A 1,128-nucleotide genomic window follows, 5' to 3' on the forward strand; every position below is an offset into this window, starting at 1 on the left:
TTCCACAAGACCTCATTCTTTATTGTCATTTTTCATTCCTAACCTGAATAAAACTGTGAAAGAATCACATCACTATTTATATTGGTTCATTTAACTTTGTAGCTTAAAAAGCAAAGCCAATAAACTCACCTCAATACTAGATAGCAAATTGTGAACTTTTCAAAAGCACAGACTAAGTTTTTAGTAGCTCTGTGTCCTTGGTGCCTAGCCCCGTGTCTGGCACATAAAAGACCTTTAGTAAATGTTGATTGGTTAAATGAGCAATTGGTTTCAAATATTTATTGAAGGCCAGCATTGTCATGGGTGCCATTCATAACACAGAATTTGCTTATAGTTTCTACCCAGGGAGCAAAACTTATGACTTGTTCTTTTCTTTCTTGAGACTGGACAAGGACAGAGAATAATGACTATGTTGTTGCTAGTGCTACATTTTATTTAGCCAAAGAAGCTTTTCTGCCTGAGGACTCAGCAACAATATCAGCAGCCACATTCCATCTGGCATTTATGAGAAGGTATTCTCCGGGAATCTCCAAAGTTCTGAGTCCCGTGCTATCCAAATCAATACAGATCAAAAGACCCCATCGTCATTGTCACTATCTGCCAGGGCCATTGTATTCACAACAGTGAGTCCATCAGCATTCTTTTTCTCAAACACACATGCACACTCAACTGGAAACTGTGTTTATGATGCCAATTGTCCAACAGAATAACAAATGGAAGTTAATTTAATCATCCATTTACCCAGCCAGTCAGGCAGCCCTCCAACCCACTGTTCCTCAAAGCATATACTTCTGAGATTTTATTGGAGTGCAGACTTAGATGTACTAGGTGTGTGCGTGTGTTGAGGGGGTGGGGGGGGAGGGAATGTGCAGAGTCTGCATTTCTAATAAGATTTCATAGATCTGGCCTGGATGCTGAAAGTGCCATCCACAGACCACGTTAGAAATGCAGATCCTCAGGTGCTACCCTAAACCACCTAAGACTAGAACCTGGATTTTAGCAAGATCTCACATTGTAAAGTACAACATAGGGAATATAGTCAATAATGTGTGGTGTCAGATAGATACTAGACTTAATGGGGTGATCCTTCGTAAATTATAATCACTATGTTTTACACTTGAAAATAAT

This window comes from Pteropus alecto, unplaced genomic scaffold (genome assembly GCF_000325575.1).
Source record: "Pteropus alecto unplaced genomic scaffold, ASM32557v1 scaffold14, whole genome shotgun sequence".
Classification (NCBI taxonomy): Eukaryota; Metazoa; Chordata; class Mammalia; order Chiroptera; family Pteropodidae; genus Pteropus; species Pteropus alecto.